The sequence below is a fragment of the Lycorma delicatula genome, chromosome 8 (assembly GCF_047948215.1).
Source record: "Lycorma delicatula isolate Av1 chromosome 8, ASM4794821v1, whole genome shotgun sequence".
Taxonomy (NCBI): domain Eukaryota; kingdom Metazoa; phylum Arthropoda; class Insecta; order Hemiptera; family Fulgoridae; genus Lycorma; species Lycorma delicatula.
Window position 1 is genome coordinate 82368374 of NC_134462.1, and position 17149 is coordinate 82385522.

At 29.7% G+C, this 17149-nt stretch overlaps 1 protein-coding gene across 2 annotated transcripts in view; it reads left to right on the top strand.

Moving 5' to 3' along the window:
- Positions 1 to 16904, top strand: part of LOC142329258 (homeobox protein araucan-like) — a 496188-nt gene extending 479284 nt beyond the window's left edge. For both annotated transcript variants that reach the window (XM_075373678.1, XM_075373679.1), the window contains one exon: positions 16430 to 16904. The gene's annotated coding sequence lies outside the window, so the exon portion shown is untranslated. The remainder of the gene's footprint in view (positions 1 to 16429) is intronic.
- Positions 16905 to 17149: the final 245 nt, after the last annotated feature.

Sequence of the window (17149 nt, forward strand, 5' to 3'; positions counted from 1 at the left end):
AAAAACAACAGAGAAAATATACTGTAAGAATAAAAAACCTATTTAAGAAAAATAAGATAAAAAAATTAAGAAAATCATATTTTTCAGGAGAGCTAAATTTTTAATATTTATATTTCCATCACAATTAGAAATATTTAATATGAATAGGTAGTACGAGTAAAAAGGGGATATTTGCACAAATGTTCCAGAAATTTATCATAAAAGGCAACGTTATATGAATAAAAAATTGTTTTCAAGTGAAAAGATTAAATTACAACCATTCATTTTATAAAATCAAACATGACGTCATATAAGAGGCAGTTTTTTCGTTCAAGGAAGTGTGTGATCGCAAAAATTTCGGTTTTCAGATTTCAACGGAAATATCCATTTTGACGATCCCTGAATCCATTTTGACTAGTTTCGGCGTGACGTCTGTACGAACGTACATATGTATCTTGCATAACTGAAAAACGATAGCCGTAGAATGTTGAAATTTTGGATTTAGGACTGCTGTAACATCTAGTTGTGCCTTTTGATTGCAATCGATTGGATCAAGAAAGTCCAAAAAAGCTCAAAATCCAGAACATTGGGATTTTGGAGTTTTTCTTACCTGTAGTAATAAATGAAGCTCTCATTTTGAGCTTTTTAACGATGTATCATAAGTGGTACTTATTTTCATTGATTCCAGAGTTATAGTCCAATAAAATTTTAATTAATGAAATATTTGGATTTTACAAGGGGAAGGCACATCGGTTCGAATCCGACTTCATTTCCTTTTTTTTTAACTTAAATATATTAATTTATTAATAATTATTAACCTCTGATTGTAAAAAAAAATACAATAAATAATATTCAATTACAAAAAAAAAAAAATGAAAAAATGTAATAAAAAGCATATGTAATTTATTAGGCGTACAACGAAATTTTGTGGTGTCCACATCAGATTTTTTTATTCAGTTATTTTACAGAAATATTTTTATTTTACGTAGGCTACATTTGTTATTTTCATTATTTAAAAACAATATAAGATATAAAATTAGTCACGTTATGCTGCTAAGATATAATAAGCTATTAAATCCTAACATGTTGTAGTCAACTTATTGAAGAACCCGAGTTCGATTACGGGCTAGAAGTAGGTGGTTTTCTAAAAAAAAATATTTTTTCACATTAGCAAAAAAAAAAAATGTAAGTAATCTTATCATAAAATTAAAAACCAAATTAAATTATTAAGCAAACACAAAATTACGATAATCAAAATAATACGTATATGTACTTTTTAAATAATTTTATTTATATTCGTATCACAATTAAAGTCATTAGTGACTTATCAGTGTAATGTAACTGTAAAACTCAGGCCGACCATTCTTGAGACGTGTGGTTAATTGAAACTCAACCATTAAAGAACGAAGTATTTACGATCTAGTATTCAAATCCGAATAAAAGGAACTAACTTTGTTAGGATATAAACCTGAGAACGTTGACTTTGAAATCAGCTGATTTACGGGGATGAGTTTACCATTCACTACACCAACCCGGTGGGTTAATATATTTTAAAGTAACTGTTTTACAAACTTACAGTAAGTAAAAAGTACAGTATTACTTCGGTTGTTACTTGGCGGGAGTGAAGAGTGAAAATGAATTTTTTTCACAAATGAAGTACGAAAATACCATTCACTTATATGTGATGTGGTTTTCTTATATATTTATTTATTGGCCTGTGTATAAGATTTTGTGGCTCGATTATTTCCAAAACTACTAGATCAATTTAATTAAATTTAGATTTTCTGTAGTTTTCTTTTTGTATTTGAAATTTTGAATGTGAATTTTTGGTCGAGTCATTTTTGAGTTACGCTCAATTTAATGTCGAAAAAATAGGAGCAAGTTAGTGGTTCGATATGACTGCAAGTTGGAACGTTGATGTCTCTTTATCTGCGGTATCTATTGCTGAGACATATTTTTTCTGTACTGAAAAGTACTGAAATATTTATTTTTTTTTATTTTTATTTTTTATTCTGCCTTTTTATGGATTAAAGGTTATTTTGTAAAGTTTTAGATTATAATGAGTTGATAATTTTTCAAAAGGAAACAAAATAAAATAACGAGTCAGTCTTCTTGCGTAGTTCTGCGCAATAGTTTTATATTATATTTTTTAACGAGAGTTATGCTCATCTATCTGCTTTATCAAATTATTTTAATACATAAAAACTATTTTAAGTAAAATGAATCTTTTGTGTGTTTTGTGTGTGTGTGTGTGTTAAGCACTTTTAAGGATGCAGTTGATTACAAAATATATAAAACAAAAAGAAATAAGTTTATGACCCAAGAGAATCGATAAATTTTTGCGATAAGTATTTAGTCAACATTTGTTTTTTATTTTAAGTTTTTATATTTAGGTGGGATTTTTATTTATTTATATTTTCTCTTTCTTTTTTTGAACTTCCTAAGCGAGAGAGAGGATCGCCCGCCCAGGTGTTAATACTAACAAAACTACCTCATTAATATGAGACAGACCTCCATTACTCTTGACAGTGAGAATTATTCTCAGCTGCTTTAAAACTGGTCCATCAGCACATCTCACCACAAGTGGCACCACAATTAAATATACATATAAAACAAAACAACGAACAGATACATAGCACTTCACGCTAACTAGAAGACCTATGAATTTGACAGCATCTACGAAATACGTATCCTGTATTTTCTATATAAATGACCAATAGATGCTTCCTAACGTATTGGTGTATACCAAGTAAATAAATTCTTTTATAATTATCTAAAAATATTGATTTTGTAAAAATATTCTTATTTAATTATATTATGAGGAATAAAAAATTAATTTAGCAATATTTTTGTTTTAAAAAACCGAAATAAAAAATTTCCCACTTAGAAAAACTAAAAGGCAGACAGATTTCGTTTTATATGGCTATATATTTTTTGTTTCGTTGAATTTCATCGCATTAAAAATCGTCATGTAAAACCTTTTGCTGGGAAATTATGATGTCTATAAAATTAAGTATTTCTTTTTGCTATTAACCTTGAGTCTTTAGTTATAAAGAGCCAAACGATCATTTTACAGATCTATTTTCTTTTAAAAATGTTCAAACATGCATTTAATTAGCAAGATAAATGTAAAAAATAACATTAGAATAAAAAAAAAAATTAGGAAAAATAACCACTTTTTAACCTCAAAATACACACAAATAACACACAATTGAAGAGAAGCACTTTTTTTAATTTCTATGATGATTTAGATGTATTTTAATCATTATAAGTTGATCTAACTGATTAATTTTCACTTTTTTAATAACTACGGAATACTTTGTTTCAAATATTTATATATATATATATATGTATATATTTTTTATCTCAGAATAAAATTTTCAACCGATTACAGTATTAAAGAAATCATGAATAAATATGATCACAAACCATTATATATAGTGAGGCTTCCATTGAAGCTTCTCAAAAATTACATACTAATATTCATATACAGAACATTCAGTGTAAGTACACACGTAAAGTTAAGTCAGAGAACAGTTCCACTAATGACTCAACATAAAACAATCTAAGCATTTATAAACAAGAGAAACAATGAAACGTTTAGAGAAAAAAAAATGAGAATAAAACTAAAATTAATAACGAAATAATAATAACTAAATGTGAACGAAGTAAAATAATGATATGATGGGTAACACTTAGTCGATGCAGTTCCACCTTAAATCACATAAAGTCATCGAAGTCCAACACCTAGAATTTTAGTCTTCTAACGTCTTCACTACTGTGTAGAAGTTTTTTTCTTCCTCTCCCTCGGGCCGTATCCTGCAGTTAAGTACAACACAGCCCAGGGGAGTGTCCTTTACTCTAACGGGCCTCCACATCTCGGCCCGCCTGTCGGATCTCACTTTGCGCCCGCCTGAAGCCCCCAAAGTAGAATCTACCAGGCCCGGCTATGCCGTCCCTGGGTTCCCACTCCGGGAGCCGGGACTCGGTCTTTATGTCAATGCCTCTAACGGGGACACCCCAAGTGGGTATCCTCGCCCGGACTCGGTCTTTTTCGCTCGGAGGTGCGAGAGTCCCCGTGAATCATCGCTACCACCCACTCGTGCAAGCACGTGCAAACGGCAGCTCCGCAGAGAGCTGTCCCTCATCCCCGAGCCTCCCGATCTTTCTCCTGAAGAACCCTCGTCACGAACCCTGCAATGGTTTCAAAGCTCTTGGGGCTTCGCAACGTGGTGATGATGTTCTCCATGCTGAGCAGTCTGGTAATCGCCGAGCAAGCTAGGCGGTATTCATCCCACTGTGTAGAAGAGTTTGATAACTTATTAATTCACGTGGTTATTTAGCCGTAGACTATAAATTTAAATGTTTATATATTTTAAAAATAATTGTTTTAGCAATAAATATACTTAATACCACAACATTTTTTAATGCATATACTGATAGTGATTGATAATTTTTACGAAATTTAAACGAATTAAAGTTAATTTATTTTGGAATTACAAGTAATAATGAGATAGAGAAACTTATAATTTCTTCAAAAATAGCATCGAACTTGTTTTATGAAATTATATTTTATATAATGAAATAACATTCTGCGTACTGCCATGCAATTGCTGATTTTTTTTTAATTCTTTCTTTTTGCCTTCTTATATTAATATTTAAAATTTTCCGACAGCCTTTTAACCATAAAAAATTTCCGAATCATCAAAACTAAGCAGCGATTATATTAAAATTGAAAAAAGATCGTTCCGTAAAATTTTGAAATTAGATTTGTTTTTATAATTCCCAAAAAAATCATTGATCGATTTGATCAATTGTAAACAGAGGAAACTATTTTTTAATAAATATATTATTAAGGTTGTTATTAAGTGAAATATATTGAAAATAATTCATAATTTTCCGCAGACAAATAAAAGAAAATAATTTTTCCGGTTGTATCCTATTCAAATATATATCTTATAATGGATATAAACAGAGCTGTGAGATACGTCAAGATTATATTTTAGAATTGAATTTCATGTAAGGTATCTTTAGATTTATTTTATGGAGGATGTAAAACAAGAGATGGTTTACTACAAAAAAATACCAGAAAGCTTTAAAAATTGTACTGTATTTTACAGACTTAATTAAACACCTTAAATTCGTTCATTGAAATACCTAAGTAATAAATAATTTTTAAATATATAATATTTACTTTTATTAAGGGTTTTTCAAATTAGACGCAGAAATTGACAGATTGTGGTGGTGTCGTTGATTTTTTAAAAAATTTTTCCAACGTCATTTGTTTTTAAAAGTTTATAACAAATCATCAGGGAACGCTCAACACCGCAACAACGTTTACAAATGATAAAATTTTATTATCAAAATATGGAATCAATTCGTGTACTTCGATATATTAATTTTGTGCATAATCGGCGAAACAAAATCATCATTTAATTGAAAAATTCCAAAAAGAATTTTCTTTAATTGATGTTGAAACATCAATTCACAAAAGAAATGAAAGGATTCAAGAGAATATTGATGCTGAAAGTGCAAGTATTGGTGAATGTCGAAATTTATCGATATCATTCACAAGAATTGGACCTTTCTTCAACAACAACAACATGGAAAATTTTTATCAATATCTTGGTCTGTACACATATAAAATTTAACTAACTCAAGAATTAAAGCCACGGGACTATTCTTCGCGTAGACGGTTTGCTGGTTGGACTCTAGAGCAGCTCCAAGTGGATCCAAATTTTCATTTAAAAAATAATTTTTTCATGGCTTCATAGTCTTGTAAACAATAAAAATTCTCCTATTTAGGGTGATTCAATCCACAAATGATTCATCAGCGATCCTTACAACCGAAAACATCACTGTTTATTGTGTTTACTGGTGGCATCATTTGGCTATTTTTTTCGAAAATGAGGAAGGATATGCTGTTACAGTAAATGTTGTATGGTATGGAGCTATGGTTTGTGATTTTTTTGTTTTAGCATTGAGAGGTAGTTTCAACAGGATGGTGACACACGCCACACACTGTTGAACAATTTAGTTATTGGGTCAAAATTTGGTGATTTGATAATTTCACGAAATATGCTAACGGGCCACCAAGATGGTGGGATTTGATTACCTTAAGACTTTTTTTCTCTATGCTTATGTTTATTTATAAGTCTATAGCAATAAACCCATCTACGAACGATTGATGAGACGCATTATTAGTGGAATTCAAGCTGATTTATGTGAAAGAATCTCTCAAAGTTTTGTTGATAGAATTGTGTCAAGCAACGGTATGAAGGCCATATGAATGATATTCTTTTTCAAACGTAATGTAATATTATAAGCATAAAAAAAAAAAAAAAATCTGATTGATATTACGCATAATATTTGTTTTATTGCAATTTTACGTTTTGCGCTGAAAATGAAAAACCCTTTAGTAGCAGTTGATTAACCTAAGAAACCGAATATTTTATTTACTCATATTTGAATTCCTTACGATATTTATTTTAAAAAGAGTTTATGCTTTACAACAGCTTACTACTAGTTTACAGCTTATGCTTTAAAGCTTGAAAATGTATGCTTTTTTAACTTTTTTTTTTTATTATCTACAAAAAAAGATTAAAATAAACGTAATAAAAATTTGTTTGAATGTTAATAAAGAAAAATTTTATGGAATTTTTGACAATTTTTCAGTTTACTTTATTTTTAGATTACAGAGCATATGCAATTCTAGCATAAAATATTTCACCTTTTAGGATAATACGTCTTTATGGATATCCATATATATCATCCTTATATATATATAAGGATGATATGTACTGATGATGGTAATATTAAACGAAGTTTTAACTTTCCTGAGTAAGGCATGTTAAAACTGCCTGCATTATAAATTCAGCTAATTTATCTTTTAAGAAATTTAAATTTATTTATTTTATTTAGCGTTTGGCACCAAAACACAACACCAATTACAGTAAAAAACTAAAAACAAAGTTTTAAAAAATTAATATATGCTACTGATTCTGGAGTCGCCATCAGGAAATCTTCAAGATTCCCTTCATAAGCTGTCCTAGGGCAAACTTCTGTGATGTATTTAACAGTTTGATTTTCACCACACTCACAAAGGGGCGTCGATGTTTTACCCCATTTATACAGGAAATAGGCGCACCTACCATGCTGGCTTTGTATTCTGTTTAGCGTTGACCATGTCTGATGTGGCAAGTCAAAACCCGGCAGCTTTTGAGTAATACATGGGATTTGATTATTCTGCTTTGTGGTCCATTCTTGACGCCAGGCGTCAGTTAGGTTAAATCCGTCCTCTATGGCAGCAATTGCTGTTTTAATAGGTGGCTTTCTAGATCAAAGGCGACGATTGGCATCCTCAATGTCCTCATGTATTGGTAGGTTTCGATTGTCCATAATCTTCTTCTACTCTCTTACAAGAGCATTCATAGGGCTGTTGAGCCACACTGGCGCACAATATTCAGCAGCCGAGAAGATCAGGTTCAGTGTCGATGTGCGCAAAGTGAAAGCCGATGCTCTCCACGTACGTTGTTCTACAGAGCTTATGTATAATGTTGTTTCTCGCTTTCAATTTCTCTGCAGTTTTTATCAGGTGCTCCTTAAATGAAAGCGTTCTATCAAGTGTCACGCTTAGGTATTTTGGTGTCTTATTGTGAAAGAGCCATGTATTCTCGAGTAGAATTTTAAGCTTCTTATTAGCAACTTGTTACTCAGATGGAAGCATGACACCTCTGTTTTAAAAGCATTTGGTTGGATGCGCCATCTCCGGAAGTACCTTCCCAGTTTCTCCAGATCAGCCAATTAATTAATGATAGGTTGTAGTCCGTATATTACGGGTTCAAACTAGAGTCAAATAGATTATTACATAGGTAACTCATCAGCCATGGTTCCTTATTTTTCATTGATATCAGATAATAGAGACGACTCTTAATTGTCAAGTGAAAATCTAAATAGACAGTTTTCATTTGAATACTTCCTTATGCCAATAAATATTTCGAATTATTTAGATTTTCCTTAAGGAAACTTGAGCTTCACTCAATTGCGAATTATGTTTCTGGAAGAAAACAATTTGTTTCATTACAATTACATCATTCCATATATTTCAGTTGCTTTACATAAAATCATTCATCAGTTATGTGATGATACACGAGTAATTTCTTAAAATATTGCGGGCGAGATGGATGCTATGTGACTGAATAGACCTCTGAAATACTCCTTCAGTTGCGTTTGTTAATCTCGTTTTGTGGTGATACCCAGATGGGTAGATCATTTCCATTTCCCATACGCTTGATTTTTTCATTCCTATGATTTTCTATGGGAGTTTTCTTATTAAAAAACCCCACTAATTTTGTGCTAATAGCATAAGAATACTTTAAAATCATTACGTCTTCACAGAATTTTTGTGAGCGGGTCTAACTATAGACCAGTCCAAGGAACCTAATCCCTAAGACTTTTGCTGCTCTACAAAAAGTCCTACTTGGGAATTATCGTTTAAATGTAGATATCCTAATACAGTAAAATACTATAAACGTGTTTGTGTATGGTCTTGCTATATTATCTCCTTCTATAATTGGTTTTGAAATTAGATACCATTAACCTTAACTCTAAACTCCTGTACATGAAGAACTTTTGCTTTAAACGATAAATTTGATCATTAAGCAATATAAAACATTCATCAATTTTGTTTTAATTTATTTATTTTTAATGTAAATCATAAATAAACAAATTAATTAATCTTAAATTATACAAAAAACCTTAATAATAATAATTACAGGAAAACAAAACATTGGCTACAACAAATAAATAAGTCGACACTAATGATGACATAAAAGCGACAAGTTATTTAATTAATTACCTGTTAATAAATAATAAATGTGTATTTAAATTGTTAAGCAAAAATATCAATGTATTTAAAATTCCTTAAATCCAATAAATTTTTATCAAGTAACGTAATAAGGCAATTTTCCTCATTACTTACGTCGTTACCTACCTAATACTTATTAAATTTGACTTAGAGAGAGGTCTGGTTTAACAAGTTTAAAAGAGAGAAACTGGTTTGATGTTATAAAAGACAAGATTGTGAATGTATCTAAGAGAGAGGGATCAGGATAGAAGTAGAGGGTTAGCGACAGAAAGAAACAGATAAATAATGATGAATAGTTATAGGTCAGATAAACGATCAAGGAGCGTCGAAAATAATAATATTATTATTAATAATACAAATAATAAAATTACATTATTTTCACTGGTTATAATTAAATATTTGAAATTTTAATTAAAGTTAGAATAATTTAGCAATTAAATATCTTGTTTAAAATATTCTATTAAGTATTTAATAACATTTTTATAGTTGTTATTTTTTAAGAGTTTTTAAGACAAAATAAAAAAAAAAACTAAATAAATAAATTGTAAAATAAAATTTATCATTTCTGATTATAATAAACACTAAGTCATGCCTACTGGTTATATCGGCTAAGTGGTTCCATCATCACAATCAAAGAGCTGTTTTGATATCTATTCTTTGATGTTGTAATACCTAATTTCATATTTAATTAAAAGGGTACATTTAATTCAATATGAAAATCGCTATTCATTATATTCAGTATACGTTGGTTTTTAGAGTTCAATTAACAACATTGCCGCAGGACTTAACAACTGTATAAAGTAAACGTGACTGATAAGTGTTGTACAACTATATAACAGGCTTTAGAGTTTATTATAATGTAAACTAAAAAAAAAATAATATATTATAAAAGGAATATTTATGTTCCTTTCTAAACGTAGATATTATATAAAAAAGATACATTTATTCAGAATTCTTCTTAGTCATTTATTTGTTCATAGATAATTTATATTTTTATTTGCCATATCAAACAACAATTGTACTTTATTTCGTTCAATGCCAGTCGAAAATTACAGATTAAATCTATTGTTGTATTCTGATTATAATACAATATGCGTCATACCTAAAAATATTAATGTCTGGAGAAGGCTTTTTTCAAAGGCTAAAAACGATTTTTCAGTTAATTCTTTTTAAAAATTAAATAAATAAATAACATGTTTATAAAAATAGGTTTCATTAAAATTTTGAACATATAGTACAATTTTATTTTCGAGATTCAAGAACGAAAAAATTATGCTTAAAAAAAGTTCCAAGAAAAAAAAACTTTTTATAAGACTCACTTTAAAGAAAATTTGTTTTTACTTACTTGTACAAAGTAAATGAAGTATTATGATCGCGAAAAATTTTGATTTCAACGGAAATATCCATTTTGACCATCCCTGAATCCATTTTGACTAGTTTCAGCTTGACGTCTGTACATACAAGCGTATGACGTATGTACGTATATATCAAGCATAACTGAAAAACGATTAGCCGTAGGATTTTGAAATTTTGGATTTAGGTCTGTTGTAACATCTAGTCATGCACCTCCCTTTTTAATTGCAATCGACTAAACCAAAAGTGTCCAAAAGAGCCCAAAATCCAAATTTCTGGACTTTGGACTTTTTCTTAACTGCTCTAATAAGCTCTCATTGAGAGTTTTTCAACGATATCTCAAAAGTGGTACTTATTTTCATTGGGAGTGGCTAATAGATATTTAGTACGGAACCAATAAAACACCATAGAATAATATAGTTGAGCCAGCCACCACCTTAAATAATATACAAAGAAATTAAAACCATTATAATTAAATAGATAGAAATCATATAAATAAACGCTTAATTAATAACATATTTGGATCTTAGGGAAGGCACATCGGTTCGAATCAGACTTCATCCTTTTTTTTTAACTTTTATTATAATTTAAATATATTGATTTATTAATAATAATTAACCGTTCATTGTAAAAAGAGTTTTACAATAAATAATAATTCTATAATAACAACAAAAAAAAGAAGAAAAATAACAGAAGTTTTTAATGAAATAAAATTTTACGTACTTTTTATTTTTAAGAAATGTGTAAATGTAATTTAATACAAAGAAGTCACGTGTTGTCCACATCAGATTTTTTACAGTTAAATATGGTTGGAATTTACGAAAGCAAAGTTTATAAAAGAAAAAAACAAAAAGAAACTAACTATTGTTTGAAGTGGTCAAAACATACAACCGCCCGATTTTTTTAAAGATTTTCTTTTAAAAAAAATCTACTTTGCTGTACTGACTTAACTTAAATTCACACAAATAGGAATCTAGCAGACTGCATACTGTACTTTAAACTCTAAATCTTTCGATATATTTTGTATTAAAATCAGTGAAATATAAAATAATCGAAGGTAAGGTGGGACAATTAAGAGTCTGGATATTACAAATAAGGAATTTATTAAGACATATATCGGAAGATGGTATGTATTTCAGGGAGTGGCTGATAGATATTTATTACGGAACCAATAAAATACTAGAGAATAATACTTAGTTACAAATAATAATAATAATTCTTAGGAGTTACAAAAATTCAGTACAAAAAAAGTATTTCACTAACCTAAATGAAAGTTGTACGAGGTGGTGCAGGGACTCAAACAGTTTTTGTTAAAATCTATAAATGTTCAATATATGGTTCTCTGGTGACACGCACACGTCAACACGAAAGTCTAGCTCTTTGGCAAGAGCTAGACTTTCGTTTTAACATGTCATTTTCGATTGAGTGATAGAGTTGATTGCATTGATTATGCGATCCTTTAGCTCAGCGATATCGTGCGGCATTGGTGGGATAAACACCTTATCTTTCACGTAACCCCAGAGAAAGAAATCACATGGCGTGAGGTCTGGTGATCTTGGTGGCCAACATAATGTGTTGGTCTTCTTCAGACGCACGTCCTATCCAGCGCCGAGGTAATGTTGTGTTAAGGTACTGTCGAACCTCGTTATGAAAACGGGCAGGACAACCACCTTGCTGGAAAATGAAGTCCTTGAATAGCCGAGGCATAAACCGAAATTGTAACATATCCAGTATGTTACAATCGTTTCCATAAAAAAGAACGGTTACTGTCGTTTCCATAAAAAAGAACGGCCCATATACTGCCTCACGAGAGATCGCACAAAAAACGTTTACTTTCGGAGAATCCCGAATGTGTTCCACATAAGCGTGTGGGTTTTAAGTTCCCCAAACTCGCACGTTATGACGGTTTACTTTTCCCCTAATATGGAAAGTATCGCTGAAAATTATCTTGTTTAGAAAACCTTCATCTAACAACATCTTTTCCTGTAACTGTAAACAAAAATCAAGTCTACGTGTTTTATCACCATCAGAAAGACGTTGGATTAATTGAAGATGGTACAGTTTACATAATAAACGTTTACGGAGAACTCTCCACACTTTTGCTTTCGGAATTCATAATTCTCTGTCTGTAGCCCCAGTCGATTTTGACGGGCTGCGAATGAAACTTGCACGCACACGTTCGACATTGACTTCTGAGATTGATTGACGACCGGTTGATTTTCGCTTGCACAAGCAACCAGTTTCACTGAATTGTTTATACCGTGCACGAATTGAATTGTCACTTGGTGGCTCTTTATGAAATTTCAACCGAAACGCACGTAGTACCGAAATTACTGACTTTGACAAGTGAAATTGTAACACACATTTTCTCTACTATCGACGCCTAGCGAGAAGTAGTTTACTAACTGCTTAGTATATGTGGAAAAAACTAATTGAAGTACTCTTTCGTACAGTACTTGTTTTATTCTTATGAGTGAAATAGTTTTTTTGTTAATGAATTTTCGAAACTCCGAAGAACATTATGAAATGCTCTGTATAGTTGAGCCAGTGTATAGCTGAGCCCTTAAATAATATACAAAAATAATTAAAACCATTACAATTAAATTACACCGATGACAGTAGTTCGAAAATCTTCTGGATATCTGGTAAAAGTTTTTTTTTTTTGGGGGGGGAGACAAGAAAAGTTAAATGCTTAATTTTTAATTTTTGAACCGATAGCTTAGCTAAATAAAACAGTCTAGATTTACTAAACATAAATGTTTAGTTAATTAGAAACCAACAAAAAAAGATGGCTTGAAGATTAAGTCATGGAATCAGTCTATACTTTTAAAAAATTTAATCGGTACATCTAGGCCATTCTCTAATGATCTACCAAAGTCGAATGTTTAATCTATCTATTTACTTTCCGACACAGTTTAACCGTATTAAAAATGAGTTTAGAACTAAAAATACCTATTTTAGAAAATTAATAAACTTTTAATATAGTATTTTAGATACGAAATTCTTAGCTAATTCATTGTTTTAAATTCTAAATTTTAAAATTTACAAGAGTTTAATTTTTGGATAGTGTTATTTAGTTTTCAATCATCTTTACATACCTTTTATTGTATATTCATTATATTTTTCCTATTGCTTTATTATCACTTGTGAAGAATTAAATCAGTATGTCTAAAAAAAAAAAAAATAAAATATCATTTTTTTCAATTAAATTGTAATATATTTTTCGCACTTCTTTTATTTTATATACAAATTATCAATTTCAGTCAGTTCTTTCTTACAGAACTATTTGAGAAACGGTCCGTGATAAATGTTCAGGGTTAACGATATTCGAACTCAGAATCTTCGGGTGAGATGAAGATGCCCCCTCACATCGCTACGCAGCTCGGAAACTTTAAGATATTTGTCATGATAAAGCAAATTTAATGAAAAATTAAAAATTTTGTTATATTTTCATTTTGTCACCCTCTCAAATAACATGACTAAATTTATCGATTGTTAATTTTAATTTTGGAAAGATAAACGTTAGGCTAGATAGAATAAAACAAGAAGTAACAAAAAAGCTGATAGAATTTTTAAGTGGTTTTTAAGGGGGTAAAGGCAGGAAGGAAAAGGAGGTAAAGGAGATTTAAACAAGCGTAGATAAAAGGGAGGTGGGTCGGGGGATATGTGACAGGTTGTTTCATTGAGGTGAATTCAAGTACTATAGTGCCATTGATTTGGATGTAAACGTCCAACCGGGGAGTGGTTTGGAGTTAAGTTTAGTTGAGAGTTGCTGAACAACTGGCCCCACTAGCTTTTCTCTGACTGGACGACCGATTCCAATCTCAACCCATTTGTCAGTGTCTACACACATACACACATACATACACATACTACATACATGAACGTACACGAGTGTCAGCATCGGAGCTAGCACCTCTAACCAACATCTATCTTGCTCATTTAATGGACCACATTTACTATTTTGAATCTGACCTCTGAGCTTTTTATATAGTATCAATTTACATAACTAGTCGTAATATTGAATATAAAGAATTATTTACAAAGTTTGTGTTTTAAATGTATAATTTTATCGAGAACTGTTATTTTTCTTTTTCTTTTCGTTTTTAAATTTTTGCTTAAGACTGAAAAAATTGTTCAGTCATGTTTAAAAGTACAGCAAACAGACAATTCTTATGATGATTTAATGACTTTCTAGTTATTTTTCGTAGAAATGGTAAAAAAAAAAAATAGTAAAATGAATCAAGTTATACCTTCTTAAAAATTATAATATCAGACTACAGGGATAGAAAGTTGTCTAATGTCAAAAAAAAATTACTACTTGCAAATAAAATGCAAATGAATGAGTGATTTTTTTTTGATAATCCAAGCGTCTTTGAGAAATCTGGTAAATATTTATTTTGGTCAAAAATCTGTGGGCAGCAGCGTTCTTTTTCATGATGCAACAGTATACAAGTTATATAGCCTACACTATATTATATTATAGCCTAGATTATTAGCCTGGTTAGAGTTTTAGTGTTTAAGCCAATTAAAATTCTATAAATAATGTTGCTTTAAAGATTGAGCTGAGTAACTGATATTAAACCAACTGATATGAACTAATATTAAACTTGTACCAGTTTGTATATTTTTATCACTCTTTAGCTAGGAAAGATTAGCTACTAATTTTTTTACCAGCCACTTCAATATAATTATTTATTATGAGACGAAAGCGTTTAAAGGATAATTATGCAAATATGTTTGTTTTTGTTATTTTTTTTAATATTAGTCTTTCATGAAACTGGACCTTTTTTTTACGAAAACTGTTTCATTTAAAATATTTTAAATATAAAAAAATTAGGTTAAGAAACGCCACACTAAATACTGCTGCTTATTCTACTTTCTATATTCAAGTAGTCTTCTTTAAATCTTACTTATGTTTTTCACACAGCTTTTCATTTGTCTTCTAACTTATAAAGAAAATTTTCTAGCGATGTGAATGGAAAAACGATTTATTCTGTTGATTTCGATCATTCTGAAGGTTACACAATTTCGCAAAAGTGTTTATTTTTTAGAAATTTTATACATAAATAGAGGTCTATAACTTTTAAAGAAAGAACAACTTTTATTGAATATTTAAGATTTGCAATGCAAAACTACGATCGATAATTTGCTACTCTCATTCTTGGAAGAAATGATGCAGAGTCCTAAAAGGCTGTGGGGTCCCGCTTCCTAGAGGGAGCTTTGAACTATCCTCTAAGAAGGTTATTCTTTGTTCCTGCTTCCTTTTATAGTTAAGTCCTTTTTATAAATCTAGACATTTTTCTTGTCGTCTCTTCTTTCTCAATTCTGGGTTTATGGAAGTAGACTGGACTTTGCTACATCTATCCTGAGAATATTGAGACCTGTAAAACAAATGGATTTTTTATGCGATCTGGTGGAATAGCTATGTGGCAACCGATTTGAGGACTCTTAATTTTTTAATCCTACTGAAGTATCTCTTAGGCATTAGGTGTTACTTAAATTATTAATAATAGGCAAATAATAATTAGGTAAAGTTGAGCCCATAATTATTCCTAATGTAAAACACAAGGAAAAATAATGATGGTGGAATAATCAAGGATAATTTTGAGAATACTTCCCTTATCTTCTATAAGCTTCCCAGTAGACTCTAATCTACTGATCTTTAACTGAAGAACAAAAAATACTTTTAGTAAAATTTAATAGAACTGATGGAAGTCTTCCTTTATTGAAATTGGTCACGATTTTACTTTGGGATATACACCTAAGTTATTAAAGTGAAGAAATAAGTTGATGTTAAATTCTGGTTTACAAATAAGCCCTACATGGATATGTTGTATGTTAAGGATATGTTAAATTCTATATGATTTTCTGGAGGAAATAAAATTTTCCTTAAGATTTTCATGTTTATATGGAACTTCTTTAGTATGCAATGTGTAATAGGAGGGTTTAATAATTAGCAGGAGAAATTGTTGTGGAAAGGGCGTTATAACTGTTCCCTTCCAGGCTTGTTACGTTCGTTCCCATACATACATTTTCTCCCACCACGTAGCCTTGTTCTAAGACCCGCCTACACCAGAGAAATACTGTACAACCTTATACTATTCAAATAATTTGTTTATTAAACAGGTTATACTATATATATTTTCAATTTAGATTTTATTTATTTTTTTCATTAAAAAAAATCAATTTCTTTTATTAATCTATACTTTTAATTGTTATTTTTTCTAGGATTATTGGCCGTTGAAAGAAGAATCAAACGACACGAGGGTCTACTACTGATAAATTAAAACGAAAATAGTGTGAACTGATGTGCAAAACTAATTTGAAAAAATATATATCAATCAATTCGAAAAAAAAATAGTGCAATCATGTTATATGTTATAAATTAATAAACATTATGATACTTACATTAAACAGACAGGACGACATATTTATTGGACATGAATAAAAAATAAATGAAAAGTTCTGTGTGTTATGTATTATCTAATTATTATTTTATTAATTATTTGTTATTTAAAAAAAAAAGAAGTTGGGAGATATTCCTGTATACGACCGAACCTATAATTTTCCCCCCTTTGTATTATAAAACCCACCCTTAAAACTTAATTAATTATAAATCTTATTTATATTTATAGATAAATAAATATATAAATGTTTTATAAAACCAGACTTTTTAAATTAAATAAATTTATTAAAATAAATACACGGATATTTTAAGTATTATTAATAAATCATAAATAAAGTAAGAAAATAAATTCATGGGTTTATTTCCCATTCTATTTTTCTTTATATATTATATATATACATATACGTACTAAGTACATAATTATATAAATATATGTTTTAGATATTTGAATAATTAATTGTAAATATAATATATATTATTGTTTTATTGTTTGTTTTTTTTTTTTTTTAATTGTATTATAATAATTATGAATTATATTGTCT